The sequence below is a fragment of the Anguilla rostrata genome, chromosome 8 (genome assembly GCF_018555375.3).
Source record: "Anguilla rostrata isolate EN2019 chromosome 8, ASM1855537v3, whole genome shotgun sequence".
NCBI classification, from domain to species: Eukaryota; Metazoa; Chordata; class Actinopteri; order Anguilliformes; family Anguillidae; genus Anguilla; species Anguilla rostrata.
The window spans coordinates 22,928,631-22,947,492 of NC_057940.1; the positions used below are offsets into that span (position 1 = coordinate 22,928,631).

The window sequence follows — 18,862 nt, forward strand, 5'->3', positions numbered from 1 at the left end:
TACTGATGTCCTTCAATGTGCATAGCATCTCCAGTGGTCGCTGTGAAGCCTTTGGGAGGGGAGTCGGAACTGTGGAGGTTTCCAGTGGAGATCTGCGCAAGCTGGAGTTCTTTGTTGTGTGCATGCCGAATTGCCGATGTTTCCTCTGGTCATCTGCAGAAGTCCCTTTTGTTGGTCGTAAAACTTAATTAGCTACTGGGAAAGGTTTGTTTCTACATTGTTACTACTTAGTCACCATAAATCTGCAATGCCTGATTACTCTAAAAAGAGGGTTATCTGTTTGTTCAGATAAGTTACCGTAGCAAAGAGTTTCACAGAGTTGTAAGAACTTCGGGATAGGCCTGGAAGCTTCACTGGGTACGAGAGCTCAAATGGCGTAGCACCATCCTAAGAGGGCAGGAAGACCAAGAGGTAAGAAAGAAAAAGGCCGAGAGAGAGGTAGAAGATTGTCACTCCGTTTTATTACCTCGGTTTTAAGATTTATGGCCTGTTACACAGTTCTGGGTTACATGATTAGTTCACTGTAACCAAGATGTGGGGTGCCGTTGTTCATATCACTTGCATTTCCTGTGGAATTTAAGGAAATATAGTTCCATTGCCCGTACAACAGTATCCTAAAAAGCTTGGGGATCATCTAGGTCCTTTTTTGCAAATGTGAGATGAACATGAATGCTGCTCTTGGTTAACAGTGATTTCTGGTCTCTGCTTTCCCATGAAAGCCATTTTTGCCCAGTGTGAAGTCATGAATACTGACCTTAGCTTAGGCTAGAGAGGCCTGCAATTCTTCGGATGTTCTTCTGAGATCTTTTGTGACTTCCTGGGTGAGTTGTGTCTGTGCCCTTGGATATATTTTGGAAGGCTAGCCACTGTTCCAAGCATTCTCCATTTGGAGATAATGGCTCTCACTGTGGTTTGGTGGAGTCCCAAATTCTTATGAAAGGCTTTGAATTTCCATTGATCATGGCACAGTGTGCTTGTAGAAACTTTGTGGTGATTTCTTCACTCTTATGGCAAGGTTCAATACGAGTGAGGTTTACATTCAACAGGACTGGCAGCAATCAACCCTGGCTGTGTTCAGCTGAATACAATTATCGATTAAATTTGGTTGATTGGTTGACAGAGTAACTAAGGGGGCAATTACTTTTCACATGGGGGAAATGAGTGTTTGGTAACTTTTTTTTTATTAAATCGATGAAATAATTAAATAATAATAAAATAATAATAAAATTATTTTGTGTTTACTCACTTTCCCTCACATTGTTTTATATTACATCTGACATAATTCAGTGTGACAAATAAGCAATAACACAGGAAATCAGGAAGGGCAAATACTTTTTCACAGCATTGGTTAATTTGACTAACTTAATTTGTTAGATTAACTTGCTATCTAGCTAACATTACTGATATAGGTACACACCTGGTTCAGGCTGGCTGACTGCCTAGCTACTTGCTAAAATAAAATTGTGTAGGGTGTATTTGCTTTCACAGTTAGTACCCATGTGTGCGTGTACATTTGTGACAGGTCCACTAGCTGAATGAAAGTTGAAAAAAATTGGATGACCTTCCAACATTGGGGGGACACTGTCCCTCAATATTTAAAAGCATTCACAGGCTGACAATGCCCAGAGAAATTATCCATCCTGGCAGCTTGAACGAAAATACAGTATTTGAGGCAAAATTGAAATATAAATTACTCAGAAGAAATTTCATACTTCTGAAGCATATAAGCAGCAGAGTGGAACATTTTATACAAGAAGAAAAACATGGCCACTAATGAATTAAAAGTGTTGGCATTGACTCATTTTTGGGAAAATTTAGGAGGAAATAAAATTGCATTTAAAGTACAAAATAATTACAAACCAGTTGAAATATAATGCATATGTTTTATTTTTCATCAGAGTGCATTAGTGTGGAACATCAATAATTTAGACCATCATCTACCATCACAGGCTTGGCTCAGTACTTCAATCATGTAACCCAGTAAACTCACTTTCCATTAAAATGAATGTTGCTGACAAAAGATAAGTTAGGGAGATACTTCATTTATTACCTAAAGAGATACTTCATTTATCAGCATAAATAAATGAAGGGTTTTAGGACAGAGTAATGTAGCTGCCCAAGTGATTTGTTAAAATCTTTTTCCCTTTCTCTCATTTGCTCTTTTATGACAACTGCAAGCACAAAAAGTGTTGTAAAACAACATTTGCAGGAGTATATAACAATAGTGTTTTTAAGAACCCCCTCCCCCCCCCCAAATAATTCATCTGTTGATTTGTGACTGTTGATTTGTGACATAAAAATTTCTGATATTTTAAATCAGACAAAAATAAGATAAATAGCAAATTGCTACATTTATTTTGTAAAGATGTGCACAGTGCATCACCACGTGGTTTGACACAACACAAAAATTGTCATGAAATGACTAACATGACTATATGTCTGACATGAAATGCCCTCCTGCTAAGGACTAGAAGAACCAGACTCGATAGAGGGAACCAGACTTGATGAGTGTGCAAAATTTTTCATTCTGTAAGGGTAGACCTTTCCAATGAGTTTCCACATAGGCTCATTAGATGATCTTAGACTGCACTGCTGCTCTGGACTTTGGATGTCTAGGTGATCTATATGGCTGTGCTGCTGCTCTGGGCTGTGGTCTAATGAGACTGACTCTGCTTTACCTTAAATGAGCATAATTTTACATTGAGCTTTGTCACATGGAACTATCCATAAGTGAAATTAGGATTGAAAAAACAGCATTGATTTTAGCCTGCATCATGTTTACATAAAGAAAGTTTTTTAAAAGTTTGTGCCCTGAAATTGTCTATCTAATTGTCAAAATCTATTTGTAAAAGCATTTAAAATATTTTTTTTCAAAGAAATAAGCAATTTTTTAATGTCATTGACACATGACATTATGTGAAATATAATGTCATATTTGTCATGTGTTGCATCACATATGGCAATTTGTTAAATTTCATATTTATTATATTTGGTTATGATTGTGTTAGAATATATATCAGATGTATCACTGCAACCATTTCCCACCCCTTCAAATGTTTATTTCAAGTGGTGGAAGCAGGTTCTGTGATATATTTTATACATTTATACAGCTTTGACAATTTTATAAATGACTCTTATTTAAAATTTTAAAATGTTTTAACAACTTAGTCACTCCCATGTAATATACTGGCTCTAACATGTGGTAATTCAAGTGGAATTAGACACTGCAGGAAGTAATAATCCAGTACCACTGTGCTACGTAGATGTAGCCCACAGGATGTATTCTGTGCATGTGAGAGCTTGATCTCAGTGCATTTGTTGTAGAGTGACAACTAATCAACTAACAGCACTCCTGTTTTCCAATAATACCCTGATGCCACCTAATACACATACACTGGCCTAAATGCCTACATCATTATGGATCGGGTTGAAGAAGTAGTTTGTACTGGGTTAATTTCAGCATTATAGATTATGCTTTTGATGTTGTCTAAAAGTACATTTATGAGTGGTGAGGCCAAACCTCCTGGATAAAAGCTCCAGTTTATATCCAGTGGTTTTTATCATGTGCAGCTCAGGAGTTAACCAGCAGGCAGAGCATGAAAAGGAGACCATGCAAGTTATCATGGGAGACAAAAGGTCAAGTGTGTCATTCACAAGATTATTATACATGGCAATAGTATAGACTCTCCTACCGATGCATTTTCTGGAGGGGCAGAAATCATTTTCTCTGTGAATCTGAGTCATTGGATTTCAAGTTATGAAAACTTATAAGGCACTTGCTGCTGGTCAAGGGTGGGATAAATGCCAAATCAATAGTCACAGCCCAGCGATCACAGAAACCAAGACCCATAATTTGTAAATTAGCATTTGGGGCATTGTTGGTTATTGGCAGGTCTAAAATTTGGCCATGTTTTTGTGTGGAACCATCAACAACTTGCTGCAAGGAAAGAAATTCACATGTGTAGGAAATCTGCAGCAAGGGGACAAGTTTGTGAATCGACATCAATTTTAAAAATAACAACATTATTAGAGGAGGAACATAAAGAAGAGAAAAAGTCAGAAATTTAAAATACACAGTGGTTTAGGGTTTCATTTGGTCCATTTGCCTCTGTGGTACAGGTTTTGCCGGCCAGAGGGAAATGCTTGTGGGGTTCTGACAATAGGGGACAGCAGAGTGTAATTTGTCCTTCAAGGACAGTTTCCATCATTCAGCATTGTACTTTATGTCTCAACGTTTTGCATTTCGGAGTGATTCGCTATCTTTAGATGAATGCTTAGCTCTGTGATTTGGAGATAACATTCATATTTTGGAAAAATAAAGCCTTGGCTAATATTGGGCTGATACCAGCAAATATTTTTATGGATCCGGTAACTCTTGTCATATTGTGACAGTTTGCAATATGTGTAAGACCCTAAGAGGGAGGTCAAACCAGTTTCTGCAATTTTTCAGAAAACATTTTGACAGTTTAATCAATTAATTAATTTTAATGCTAAAGTTTAATCAAATCAACAACATATAAATAGCTAACTTTCATAAAATAATAGCCGTTTTCTTTAATACAATTTTTTAAATTAGCCACTTCCAGTGTAATCTCTCTAGTTGCTGAGGGAGGTGACAGGTTCTGCCCGCAGTGTAATAACGGCGTTCCACACACAAACATAAAACAAAATTGGAATCTGGGCTCACTTTAATAGGTTTGTTTGTGTCAGTGCATGGGTAAATATCACAGCTGCGTCAGCACAACAGTCAGTAGCCTCATGATATAGGTTTTCATGGCCCAGCAGCCGCACACAAGCCCACGATCACCATGTTAGAGCAGCAAAGGGGGGACCAACTCCATATTAATGCCCATGGTTTTGGAATGAGCTGTTTAAAAAGTATGTGATGTTCAAGTGTACACATACTTTTGGCCATGTAGGGAACTTTGTGAGAAGTCTAGGAAAACTTGCCTCGATCTTGCTGTCTGCCTTTCCCCTGTGTAATTAGACTGACAACTCATGTTCATCAACACCAGTGGGCAATGCTTTGGTTACTTAACCATGCCATGGACTGGTGGCCTTCAGTAGCCTATTTAAAACATGTTTAAATGCAAATAGAAACCACCTTAGTAGATTTACAAGAGTTCCCTAAATATTTGTGAAATTATTTGTGAAGGTATTCTTTATCCTGGACCACAATAAGTGAAAATATTGATACTATGGCTGAGCGAAACAGTCGCGTGCATTTACTCTATAGCCAGGTTAAACCAGGTTAACAGCCTCAGTTATCCATGAAATATGCAGTCGTGAGATAGCTATGTTAGCCCCAAAGCTAGCCGTTCAGATTTGGACTTGCTTTTGTGTTTTCGATCATTGTCTTGTTGCATAACCCAATAATGCTTCAGCTCACAGACTGATGATCGGACGTTCTCTTTAAGAGTTTTCTGGTACAGGGCAGAATTCATGGTTCCTTCAAATAATGGCAAGTTGTCCAGGTCCAAGGCAGCAAAGCATCCCCACACCATCACACTACCATCGCCAAGTTTGACTACAGGTATGATGTTATTACTTCATGCTTCATTTGCTTTACTCCTAACAATGATAACTGTGTTTTCCAAAAAAGTTCCTCATCTGTCCATAGAATATTATCCGCCACCGGGTGCTTTTAGAAATGACTTTGCAACCCTTTCCAGACTGATATATTTGAACAATTCTTTTCTCTTTTTGAAATTTCCTCTGATCGTGGCTTAGTGTGCTTGTAGAAACTTTGTGGTGACTACTTCACTCTGACAGTAAGGTTCAAGATGAGTGAGGTAATCAAGCCTGGCCGTGTTCATTCATCTGCATTTAATTACCAATTAAATTTGGTTAATTGGTTGATTGAATAATTAAGGGGACAATTAACTTTTTCACATGGGTGTTTGATAGCTTTTTTCATTAAATATATTAAATAATTGAAAAAATGTGTTTTGTGTTTGCTCAGGTTCCCTTTGTCAAATATTACATTTTGTCTAAAGACCTAAAACCATTCAGCATGACAAATATGCAATAATAGAGGAAATCAGGAAGGGGGGAAGTACTTTTTCATGGCACTGTATGGAAACATTTTTTTGGAGCACTCATTTTTTTAATTTAACTAACGTTTTATAGCTTAGTAAGTCATTGTTTTACGAATTAATGAAAGTCAAGTGGTTTGTATGAATTAATGAGTGGTTTGTACTTCTTATTTATCTAGTTTATACAGGTTAGTGGTTTATATGAGTACTTATCTCATTTAAACAAGTCAGTAAGTGGTTTGTATGAATTCAAGCCTATGAATGTGTAGCAAGTGTCACATTTCTGTAGATTAATCCAGGCATTCTTTTTTTACTGTGAACATTGTTAAATATAATGTTGATGTATATCAACATACTGTTTTAACTCAAAACCAAGACAGTACTGTGAATTAACACATTTGCAAAAATCTAGTTCATAAATAGTCTACAATCAATTGCAAATGTTATAAATGACAACAATACTTATCTTGTAGATCAATATTCTATATCTGCTGTGTGCTATGCTTGAGCTTTTTTTTCCGGCTTGAACAGGAACAGCAAAAAACTATACATTTATTTCACCTTGGGTTTTGGATGAGCAATTCTCTATTCCTAAGTCAGAAGTTCCAAAACAGTTTTTATTGAAGAAACCGAATGTGTTTACATAGACAATGCATTGAATTGCAGTTCCTCAAAGCGGTTAAAGGGACATTGTTTTTTCTTACATTAGATGACAGATCTGCTAATTTCTCTCATGCTATACATGACAGGAGAACCGAAAATGACACATTCTGATGTCGTAGTGGAAGGGGTCATGGGAGGGGAGGGGGGAGTGGGGGGTTGATGGGGAGAAAGAGGAAGAGGGGGATGGGTCTGGCCCAGGGGCCCTGACCTAGAGGGCCCACTGGTGGAAGACTGGAAGGGCAGAGTTGCACTGTATTTTGATTGATTCTGAATGAGTTATTTAAAAAAATATATTTGACATACACAGGACGGACGTGTGTACAGATGAGCAGACTCCCCTCCTGTTTACTCCGGTGCAGTTTGATCATGTCAGAATAAATACTATTATATATTTAGGTATGTGGTGACCATTGGAGCAATGGCACTTTCTATCATTTGTTATTGTCAATTAATCTTGTTCTTTAATCTTCACTGGGGCGAGTGTTACTTTTCTTCAAAGTGACTTCATGGGATGGGATGGTGGAGGGGGGGTATCAGGCTGTCAGTATGAAACAACACTGCCAGACTCTGTCTTGTTCATTTTATGTTTTGCGAGTTTTCACCAGGGATAGCATAATTGACAATGGCTAGCTGAAGAGGGCTGTGTAGTGAGTTGTGAATGGCCAGTCATGACTGGAGCAGACGCCCACTGCCCTGCTCTCAAGGGACAGTAATCCTAGATCTGGTTCCTGATATAATTGTAAGTCAGAGAATTTCTGCATGGCTGAGCTGGTTCAGATTCCCAAGCTGGTTGACAGTGCCAGGCAGTTTAATAGAAAAACTGGTTGCAGAGGTTTTTAAAACAGTTGTGCACTGAACCTGCACACTGTTCACCAGGCTCTTTTTGTTCATTCTCTTCCAAAATAAAAAAGAAGAAATATCCCTGCAGTTTACCATATTGTAAACGAGAGCGAGGACGGATAAAATCATTGTTATTGTTTGGACACCAATGTCATTCATGTTTGACTCAGCAATAATGCTCTGTTACTTAATTAGTCAGAATTCATTGATTCTGTTTGCTCATTTAAACAGGACGAGTTGTCAAAAACCATCGAGCGCATCTCTGCATTCCTTGATAGACAACTCAACTGCCACAGATGAGGCTATAGCTAACAAGAATTTTGCTCTAGATGGTGATTTAAAAAGCATAAAGAAGTCTACAGTTCAGATAAAAGTGTAATTGGACATTCACCTGTGACAGACAACTCACTCACCTCCCAGAAAGCTTTGCCATCCTTTCTACTTACAGCAAATCCATAACAATGAAGCAGGTGACTTTCATGCTGTTGTCAGGAATGATCTAATTTTAGCTCTGGGTGAATGATTGCAATTGGCTTTGCCTCATCTGATAATTAATCTATGTCACCATTAATTGGAAGAGAGAATAATTACTGGAGGTGTTGACAGTAACTGTACGCTTCCACAGATTTCTCTATCCTATTAGCCTACTAAAACCATACCTTTGTAACCCTAACTATGCCTCTGTGATACCATTAGGCACTTTTCCATGTTGAACTTTTATTTATGGATTCATTTATTTATTTATTTTTCTGTTCAAATAACTGTCTCCCTCAATCACTTTTCAATATTCTATCTTAATTTGGTGGAAGTTTAACATTTTCAATGAGCTGGAGATGAATGATTAATGAAGAAATTTAAATGCTTCATTTTGTCCATGGATCATTAGTCAAGTCCTTTGTGGTAAGGACCTGAGAAAGGAGTGAGAATTATTGAGACATTAGCCTGAAGCAAGCCTGAGGTAAATAGTATGCATATAAAGGATGAATGTTGCATTTACAGAAACATAGTACAGGTAAAAAGAATGAATGTTGTATGCAGTGTCTGCAGACACACAACACAGGTAAAAAGTATACATGCTCTGTTGGTGTCTTTAATTATAGGTTAGGGAGACCATTCTTAGAAGTAGCAATGGAACTGTTTATGTCTCGAAATCAGTCAGGGGAACTGGCAACAATCAATTACAATCTGTTGTCCCAACTGAATTTTTGTCTCTACTACAATTGCATGGGACAGTGTAGGTGGTCATGGATCTTCAGGCATAATTGTTAATATTGATGGCACATCTTTAGCCTGATTCCAAAAGCATTTATGTGCTATATAACAGACCAGGTAAAAGGCTGTGTGGATTTCGTAATGTCTTAGAAAGGGGGTAATAGGAATAAAAATAGATATTACTGAATAAGTGTTAATGCAGAGCACAAATGTGCGACTGCTGTTAAATGGAACAGGAAGGTTACTTTTCAAAAATATGAAGCATACACATCCAGTTGCTATAAGTTGTCATATTGTCATGTAATAGACCACATTAAACCATTTAACTGACTGCAGGAGTTTACAAAGCTGAAAAAGTAGCAAATAACCTGTAAGACGGTCATGTCATGACCATGCCCTCCAACATGCACTTGTTTTAAAAATAATAATGCTGTACAACAAGTTTGCAGCTCTAAAATATTTGCCATTGTTTTATTACTTTATTTTAATTATGAAAAAATAGATGCAACTCACATAATTATCATAAATATTAATGGTGTGATATTAATACCCACAGCTCAGCAGCTCAGCTGGTTGACAGCAGACAGAAGAAAGCAGTGATTGGCAGCCTGCATTTTAGATGGAGAAAAAACTGTGGTGGTACAGTAGCTATCTAGCTAGGGATTAATAGTAATGATATTAATAGTAAACCCAAACTGGATAGCTACCACTGCACAGTTTGTTCAATCTAAAATGTGGGCTGCCAGTGGCTTGCTTTTTTTCTCTCTGCTGTCAGCTAGCTGAGCTGTGCAGTCAACGTGTCAGTGGAGCACACGTCACATACAGCCAGCACAGGCAGACTGCACGCGCCCGACTGATCAGAGGAGTCAGTGGTGTGTGATGAGAGCAGAACAATCCACAAAAGATATTTTACTTTATTGTGTGCCACTGAGAGGACTTTGAGCAATGACCCATCAGAGGCCCAGAAGAGCTCTGGCTATTTTCTGCCATTTTCTGCTTATTGTGGGCCCTGGTTGACCTGATTGATTACTTAACTAGTTAATGTGATCTGTTTAATAATACAAACCAGATTTACCAGTGGGAATGGGGTCATGAGTGAGCCACAAGTTGAAATGCAAGCACCACATGCTGTACATGGAAGAATGTTGCCATCCAAATCAGAAAGTCATTAATAGGTAAATTAAATAGAGGTATAAAATTTGCCTCCAAGATGAGGGATGTGTAATGTAACAATTTGCACACACAAAAACACCTTTTTTGAAGGGAACAAGAAGCAAACAAAAGGAGCCAACAAATGAGAAGTGAACTAAAGGAGTGAGAGAAAGAAAGAGCCATGAGCTGGTCTTAAATTGAACATACTGAGCAGTTGCAATAATACATTTGGTATGCTTCTTTTAGGTGGAATTACATTTAGGCAAATTTTGTGCCCAAATCAGGTCTAGTATTCTAACAGCATAGATGCATGTTTCACGTGACACATTTGCAAGGTGGCAATTGAATTTCTAATCAGTTAAAGGTCTGGTGAAGTTGTGACCGTAACACTAATGAATCAGGATGTTCTACACATTCCCTTTAAATAAATGGTTGCATTTGAGTATTTACTTCATTTAGTATGTTTATTTCTCCTGCTCTCACCAGCTATTCGCATTTGCTGCTCCAGCATGGTTGCCCAAAATTAACCTTTAGGCATTTCTGCAAAAGAACTACAAATGAAGGCTGTTCAGGTATACTTTTTTGTATGCATGTAAATGTGTATTCATTTAATGACAATAATATAAATATGTCAGTGAAGAATAATAATAATTATAATACAGTATAATGGTGCACTCAATTTAAACAGAACCCTTTAGGTTTGCATACCTTGAGCTCTGCTCAATGTTTCTGTCAACCATTCACTGAAAGGTGTGGGAAAACAACAATGTGGATTCTACAAATGTCATTAAAACCAAGATTTTATGACTATATGGTGCTGCACTTTTGTACTTCATCAAAAGTTTTGCCGAGCACTGCTTTGTTCAGGCATTTGTAAAAATTTACCTGTAATTTATGAATGGATTTTTTAATCCACTCATTTAAACACACTTTGCTTCTAGTAATATTCTACTTAATGGCAATTATTTAAGATGCTAGTGCAGTTTAACATTATTATATCCATCTTTGATTTATACTAGGTAATTTGGCTATATATATGCTATAGAATTTTTTCTCCAGGCTTTAGATATTAAATAATCCTTCTGATTTATGAACTACTTTCCCTATTAATTAATTAATTAATTAATTAATTTATTTATTTATTTATTCATTTCCATAATTTTGTAAGTTTTGTAAATTCTGCATGCCCTCAAATCACTGGATGTCACTTCTCCAAGCCATTAATGTCTTCCAGCATTGTCCTAAGCTCCTTTAATGCACCACTGCAGGGTGTTATGTCCATCTCTGGCTCCACAAACCTTGAATAAAACCCAGTGTATTCTGCAGCAGAATACCAAGTTCCTCATCTGGTTTTGTATGGTCCAACAGGCAGTCCTATCAGGAGAGAACAACCTTCCCATGTGAATGTATCTCTCAGATGTACTGTATACCTTTGACAGTGTTTTACCACATTTACCACATGGTTATTAAAATCCTCTTAGGCATTTTGACAGCTGTTTCTTCCTTGCAAATAGGAAAAGACTTGTCTTGCTTTCTATAATTTGTTGCTTTCATCATGACCAATGACTAAAATAATTACCATTCACCAGAATGTTTATTGATTTACTTGTGTAACTTGCTAATAGTGAACTGACGCACATACAGAGATTGAGTGCACACAAAGACATAGGTATGACATAAAAATGCAGCCTGCCCAGCAATTGAATACAGCTAATAAATCAGCTGTAACATGTTGAAGTGAGTTCCCTTTCCAAAGCTATGTTTATAAGGAGCTCTCTTACCTGCATCCAGGTTCAGATGTATTGGTACCTCATACGCAGGCCCACAACTGCTAGCACAAGCATGAAAATGTGCAGTCTGAGGCATTCTGAAGCATCTGTTCCTAGTCCCAGATAAGGGAAAACAAAAAGGAGAGATTAGACTGCAAAACTGCCATCTCCCCAGCAGTGTACTGCTAATGGCATCAACTCTATGAAAGTTGTCACCTCTCTGGCAGTGCATCATTAACACAGTCTTCATAGATGCTAGTGTCCCTTGCACTTTAAGAAACTGGATGACCAGGTAATGTGTGCCCCTACTGCCTTGGCACCTATCTACATGAATGCCGGGACCTGGTAGGTGCCTGCATCTGTTTGTTGGACCACTGAAAGTTGCATTCCATAGGTTAGGTTTGCAGATCATAACTGGTTAAATCCGTGCAATTCTACGTGAGCTTGCCTATCTCTTGTCTAAATCTTGGCTGTATTTGACACAACTGCACAGAGGATTTTCACTGAACATCAATTAGGCAATCTCAAACTTTCAAATTATGCAAACCCATATTATTAAAGTTTAAATGACAGATAATTTGAAAGAGCATGTTTTAATATTTTGTCCATTGATCTTGTTGTAGTGCAAAAACAACTGTAAAGACATAAGAATTATTCAATTAATTTTAGATGATCCCCTCTACAGTGCAAAAACACAATATCAGTGCTGCAAAAACTGAGATCAGACACACAGTGAGCAGATGAGACAGAGCATGGCTATAGGAGATTTGAATTCACCTGTGTTCAAAGTAGACACAGAAAGGATTGAAATTACGATTAAATAGTTTATTGAAAAAGAATGTGATGGAATGAATAATGGTAAATAATGCATTATAAATATGAATTAATATGTATTAATAATAATTAATAAATATGAATTATTGAATGAAACTAAATGACAGAAAGCACTAGATTTCTTCATTAATAAAGAAAAATGATAATTCAATGATAGGCTAATTAAAGGTACAAATCATGACTGTTAATGGACTAGGGACAAGTCTTTTATAACAATAAGACTGTTATCTCGGGAGACTAATGTTACCATTGATGGGTATTCAGACTGTGGTTTGAAAAGGGTCAATGTGTGAGATGAGAAACCAACAAAAAAAATCAACAAATAAATCAATACTAGGAAAGACAGTACTTTAGTGAAGAAAAGTATATTCCTGCACCATAGTAAACACCCCCCAGTAATCCCACACAATCTTTACACAACAATGTACAGTTCGCCCTACAGCAGCAAGCAGCAATATTAAAAATAAAAAATACTGACTACAGATAAAGGCTGTTCATTTATGCTTTCATGTATGCATGTAAATGTATGTACATTTAAATGACAATTATATAATATGTCAATTAAGTATTATTATTATTTTTATTATTATTATATAGATACATAGATACTAAAAGCTTTCTTAAAGCTGATCTAAGGAAGCAATTGAACACACCTGACAAATCAGAAACACCTGTGGAACCATTTGTTCCAAACGTCATGACGCCCTGAAATGGGGGGACTATTTATAAAAAGTGCTGTAAATAAAAGCTGAGAATGTACACTTCAGCCCCATATGAACTGTTGCAAATCTAAAATTATGGAGTACAGTGCCAAATCAATAAAAAAATATGTCTTAGTCCCAATCACTATGGGTGTTTGCTACCTTTTTTCATTAAATAAATGAAATAAATTTGTCTAATATTACATTTTGTCTAAAGATTTAAAACAATCCAATGTGACAAATATGTAATAACAGAAGACGTCAAGAAGGATGCAAATAATTTCACAGCACGGTATGCATCTGGTTCCCACCCAGTTCTAGTTCTCTCCTTCTTCTTTGCCAAATTTCTTGGAACTTCAGCGCCTATTTTACTTACACTAAATAAAGGTATTAGGCTTCTTGTGATTTTAAAAAGTCTAAGATAGATAAGATCCAGATTTTCCTTACATATCACACTAATGCGTGAGCATCAGGGTCATCAAACATGCACCTTTGACTATTTCTGACCCTATTTACTGATGTTTTTCCCATAGATATAAATGCAGATACCACATTAGTCACTGTTCATATTGAAGCACTAGCCAGTTGAGCAGTATTTGTGACTGAAGCTCCTGCCATCTGTGTCCCAATAATGAACCCTCTTTCAAAATCACTTAGATCTTTTCCTTTTGCCATCTTGATCCAAAATCACTTTGTTGTACGTCACTCTGGATAAGAGCGTCTGCCAAATGCCTGTAATGTAATGTAATGTAAAATCAAAAACACCTGTATGGAAGCATCTGAATTTGTTATGTTTCTTCACTCATTGATTCAGGTTTCTCCCTTTAATTTATCACTCATCTGGGTGGGTATGTATACACTTACCAAGCCACTTTAGTAGGTACACCATGCTAGTATCGGGTTGGACCCCCTTTTGCCTTCAGAACTGCCTTAATTCTTCATGGCATAGATTCAACAAGGTACTGGAAACATTCCTCAGAGATTTTGGTACATATTGACATGATAGCATCACGCAGTTGCTGCAGATTTGTCGGCTGCACATCAATGATGCGAATCTCCCGTTCCACCACATCCCAAAGGTGCTCTATTGGATTGAGATCTGGTGACTGTGGAGGCCATTGGAGTACAGTGAACTCATTGTCATGTTCAAGAAACCAGTTTGAGATGATTTGAGCTTTGTGACATGGTGCGTCATAGCCATTAGAAGATGGGTACACTGTGGTCATAAAGGGATGGACATGGTCAGCAACAATACTCAGGTAGGCGTTTAAATGATGCTCAGTTGGTACTAAGGGTCTCAAAGTGTGCCAAGAAAATATCCCCCACACAATTACACCACCACCACCAGCCTGAATCATTGATACAAGGCAGGATGGATCCATGCTTTCATGTTGTTTACGCCAAATTCTGACCCTACCATCTGAAAGACGCAGCTGAAATCGAGACTTATCAGACCAAGCAACATTTTTCCAATTTTCTCTTGTCCAATTTTGGTGAGCCCGTGCCAATTGTAGCCTTAGTTTCCTGTTCTTAGCTGGCAGGAGTGGCACCCGGTGTGGTCTTCTGCTGCTGTAGCCCATCTACTTCAAGATTCGACGTGTTGTGCATTCAGAGATGCCCTTCTGCATACCTCGTTTGTAACGAGTGGTTATTTGAGTTACTGTTGCCTTTCTATCAGCTCGAACCGGTCTGGCCATTCTCCTCTGACCTCTGGCATCAACAAGGCATTTTCTGCCGCTCACTGGATATTTTCTCTTTTTCGGACCCTAGAGATGGTTGTGCGTGAAAATCCCAGTAGATCAGCAGTTTCTGAAATACTAGCCCGTTTGGCACCAATAACCGTGCCACGTTCGAAGTCACTTAAATCACCTTTCTTCCCCATTCTGATGCTTGGTTTGAACTTCAGCAGATCGTCTTGGCAATGTCTACATGCCTAAATGCATTGAGTTGCTGCCACGTGATTGGCTGATTAGATATTTGCATTAATGAGCAGTTGAACAGGTGTACCTAATAAAGTGGCCGGTGAGTGTATACACACACACACACACACACACACACATATATAGTCAGACTTCTCAGCCATAATTTGGCCGTTCTCAGCCATAGGAAGCTTCAAAGCACTCTGAAAGCATAGCCAGGAGATAAGAGATAAGGAGCAGGAACCATTTCAGGTGTGAATGCGTGTGCATGTGTCTGTCAGAGGGGGTGTCCGGCCCCCTCCCCCCTTCTCTATTTCACTAGATAAAATTTGAGGCATCTGAGTCCTGCATCTAGCTCTGGCATTCTATATTTCATCCCTGGTCTCTTTTTGGAATATTCTGCTGTCTTTTGGTATTTGAATTTTGGTATTGGCACTTCTTTGGATTACTTTGGGACAAACAAGCTATGGTTTGGTATCTTCTTTCATTCATGTCTTGTGTTACTGTCCATGTCTGTAACCTTTGTTAATTGTTTTAGGGTAGTTGAACCTCTTCTTTAGATTAGATGGGAATATTTGTTGTAATTTAATACATTTCTTAATTTTCATCTGGTTGTGAGTTGTACATTTTGATAAAGGTTGATCCAACAGTTTGCTCGGCCAATCAATTAATTTGGTTATTTAATTGATAACTCATATCTGATAATACCAAATAATTACCAAATTAAATAAATTAAATATATTTTACATGTTGGATAAGTGAGGTGTTTTAACAGTTTATGCACTTGTGTTCGGTATTCAGAGTACCGGACATCAAACCAGGGTGTTAACAGTCAAAACTGCACAGTTCTGGAAATTAAACATATTTCAATTAATTTTCACATTGCCGACAATATTAGGAGAACACCAATCGCTTGGCTGTGGATCGAAACGGCCAGTATTCGCTCCATAACATGCGATCGGTGACTGGCAGAGTCCATGTGCAACCTGTATTGGAATGCTGCTGCTATATCTTTGAGTATCACATCAATTTTAATGAGTTAGCCCTTGCTCGTCTACCATCCTTGCTCTCAGTCTAGTTTCACCGGGTCTCACAGTGCAATCATTTAATTAATGTGACCATGTAAAGCAGGATTGGACTTGGTGTTGGTCTTGAATTAAGGTGCTATGATGGAGGAATGTGGCACTAAGCACCAGTCAGAGTCGGGCTGCACACAGATTAATGATGAGAAATTGGATCATTTCACCTACTTTGCGTGCAATGGTGGTCAGAATTGTGTAGCAGCAGGCCACTGCTGCTACATGAATTTAGTGGAGACACTGCAATGCTAGGCATGTAAAGTAGCTTTTATATATTCACAGTTGATATTCCTCTTAGGTGGTAGTTACTGACCGGATAGCAGGCACCACAGATGTCCAATAAGGGCACAAGATGCACAATGTCCAAACAGGAAGTACTTATTGTGATCTTCACACACCCACATAAATTATATGTGCCACTCAACCAGACCTTATTCTTTAATTTAATTTAGACTTCTCAAGAGCTTAAGGCTAACTTGTGTTCTTGAGTTTGTCAGGTGTGTGTACGTGGATTTTCAAAACAAAAAAACTGAAGAAAATACATTTCCATTAAATATGTAGACAAGATAACAGATAGGCACTAACATGAGGGAGCTAAATTATTAAAGTGCCTGAAATAATTAACATTAAGTCATGCTCCACAAGGTAGCTATTCTTTATCTTAACATGTACAAGTAACTTGTTACCTCTACTAGTGTACCGCAACATGTAAATGACTCTAAATATTGTCAGCAAAAGTGCGTTGAATTGATAAAAAAGAGGTCATGTACCAATGAGCAGTAAATGGGCATCAACAAACTTCGTTTGTAGGTTAGCATGCTAACCTTAATGCTAAATGCAAATACTAAACACAAATAAACATGCTCCTAAAGTAAAAACTGCACACTAATGACAATATATAATGAAATGCAAGAGAACTTACTATTTGCTGCACACTGAACTCAACACAGAATAAAACTCATGGAAACAGCAGGAGACAACTGCACTCACTACCTGACAAAAGCACATGGCAAACTAAGGTACGCCTCGGGGCCTTTACAGAGCTCAGAATTCACTTGGATCCTTTCATAGGTGGCTAAAGATGAGCCTGACCTAAAATCCACAAAGCACTACAGCAAACTAATTGGGAAAGGAGATGGCCTTTTGTACAGTGACATGTACGCTCTGTCCGATTCAACTACAACTGCAAGACACACATGGTTACATAGAAACAATATACATGCTTTCAGCTGACAAGATTATGATGCTTTCAGCAAACCAGATTATAATGTTAGTTGCTAAATCAGGAGAAGGTGGGCAATAGATGCTAATTGCTAAATCACAAAATGGTGTGCGTTACATTCTGAGACCGGCCTTTCCAAGGGTGAGTTTATATTAATGAAATATTTAACAGTAACAGTAAAACAAAACTGCCTGCTTCACATGAACCAGGATATATCAATCATAAATGTGTTTTATTTCACTTCAATCATCAGAAAAAAGGGGAAGGAGATGGGGATAAGCAGAATAATATCGGTTTTATTCAGTTGCAATATTCTCAATTTGATCAGGTTTTCTAATCCGTCAATGTTAGGCACACAGTACACACAGTATAGGAGATCACGAAGAACAACATGAGGATGATATTTTTTATCACTGCAATCCAATACAAACAAGTTCAATTTAAATCCGAGTTAGAGAATACTGCACATTTTATCCAATGACAAGTAGACTGATTATTTGACTGCAGTCAACCAGTGTGTTAAGAGCTTTTTAGTCGCTATACATGGGCAAAAATGCAAAAATATGGTTCCGTCAACCTACCGATATAGACAAACAATGCTGTAATATATTCCCAGGAGCCTAGTCTGTCCACCTCCTGGGACAATATAAATACATAGTGCCAGACTAAAATTTAAAAGTTATCTTCGTTCTTGGACTCCAGGGACCTGCAAAACAAATGAGCACTGATACTCCTCACATAATGTATACGCAATATACAAAAGAAGTGAGAGAAGGAGTGCTGCATGGATAAAAATAATAGCCAAAAAGGTGCTCATTGGAAAGAGGAGGAAATGCAAATAGATTAAAAAAGAGGTTCAGTTTGCCAGTCAAAAATAAGAAAAAGTAAATATGGAAAACAAGTGGGAGTCCAGAATGCCTTGGACTCCCACTTGTTTGCCATGTTTTCCTTTTCATATTTTTGACTGGCAAACTGAACCTGCTTTTTTGATATATATACACAATATACAATAAAACCCCACTATCATGCGATAAGATGAAATCCAAAAAGAGTAAGAATACACATATTCACATACAGTATAAGAAGTTGTTAAAAACATGCAGGAAATTATTATTAGAAAGATTAGAAAGAAACATACATGACAATATAACCATACATTAAATCTCACTATAAATTACATGCCTTTTTTACAAATACAGTACCAAAATAATGTAGCACCAATTACCATACTAATCAAGTGATACTGGGTGCATTATAGAAAGTTTAACTCAGATAGTTAACATCATAAAAAACTTTAGCCCACCCCCTGTTTGAGAATGTAGGGGATTAAAAACCTCAATGTTGTATAAGCCTCAAATGTGGCTTATACAAATCGTTTGCAAAAGATCATGATCATGTGATTTTTTATCATAAGTAAACAAGTGAAACAGAAATGT

At 37.5% G+C, this 18,862-nt stretch overlaps 1 long non-coding RNA gene across 1 annotated transcript; it reads right to left on the reverse strand.

The window, feature by feature from the left end:
* Nucleotides 1–9,259: 9,259 nt before the first annotated feature.
* On the reverse strand, nt 9,260–17,224 carry LOC135260357 (uncharacterized). The gene is made up of 3 exons (XR_010331543.1): nt 17,127–17,224; nt 11,684–11,784; nt 9,260–11,276 (listed from the first exon to the last, which is right to left on the reverse strand). It is a non-coding gene; the product is annotated as an uncharacterized LOC135260357 (long non-coding RNA).
* Between the last annotated feature and the right edge of the window lie 1,638 nt (nt 17,225–18,862).